This window comes from Neophocaena asiaeorientalis, unplaced genomic scaffold, assembly GCF_003031525.2.
Source record: "Neophocaena asiaeorientalis asiaeorientalis breed wild unplaced genomic scaffold, Neophocaena_asiaeorientalis_V1.1 scaffold162, whole genome shotgun sequence".
Classification (NCBI taxonomy): Eukaryota; Metazoa; Chordata; class Mammalia; order Artiodactyla; family Phocoenidae; genus Neophocaena; species Neophocaena asiaeorientalis.
The window spans coordinates 59,678-60,455 of record NW_020172637.1 but is presented as its reverse complement, the minus strand read 5'-3'; the positions used below and the strand labels follow the sequence as shown (position 1 = coordinate 60,455).

General features: G+C 60.7%; 1 protein-coding gene across 1 annotated transcript in view; it reads left to right on the top strand.

Annotated features, from left to right (window-relative positions):
- Window positions 1-778, top strand: part of LOC112395940 (uncharacterized) — a 35,585-nt gene that overhangs the window by 10,792 nt on the left and 24,015 nt on the right. The window lies entirely within an intron of this gene.

Here is a 778-nt window from a genome sequence, read left to right as displayed (position 1 = left end):
AGCCAGCGACGTCATCGGATCCCCCAGCGCGTCCCAGGGAGGGAGGCTGAACCAGAAAAACCAGTCTGGAGCCGGCGAACAGAGAGGGTTGAGCGGCGTGCGGGGAGACTGGGGAGGGAGGCGACCGGGAGGGCAGGGCCGGGCCCTGCCAAGGCCGCTCCGGGCGGGAAGATCGCGGCCGCGCTCCCGCTCGCTCCGGTCGGGGATCTCCCCGGAGAGCCGGTCTCTACTTGTCTTGCAAAAAAAAAAACCTTGGGCGTCTTTAGGAGCCTGAGAATTTCCTTTAGGGATGTGGAAACCTCCTCCCCCCACCCCCATCTTCCCTATTCCCCAGATGATAGTTCCCTGTCTTGAAGACACACGGAATTATAGAATAATTAGTATTGTCTTTAAGATTTTGTCAGGGTACCTCTGATCCCTTTCCTCTCCCTCGCCCCCGCCTCTACTCACATTTATGCTATCGGTCAAGAAAAACAAAATCAGACTGTAGCTCCTGGCTGCATTTCTGGAGCTTTGCAAAGTGTTTTAGTAGCCCTTCCCTTGCCCCTGCGGAAGCACGAACTTTTCACGCGCTCGAAATGCCCCCATTGCCCTCCCCGGGGTCACTCCTCAGGGCTCCCTGGGCGCACCCAGTTCGGGGAACGCGGCCCGCCCTCGCCGGGGTATTCAAATCGGCTTGGGCAGCGGCGCGGGGAGCAGCTGCCGGTTTCCTGGTGGGCCGCGCTGGGACCTGGGGCGAAAAGCCGCCTCCAGCCTGCGCGCTTCCCTTCCTCCCAAG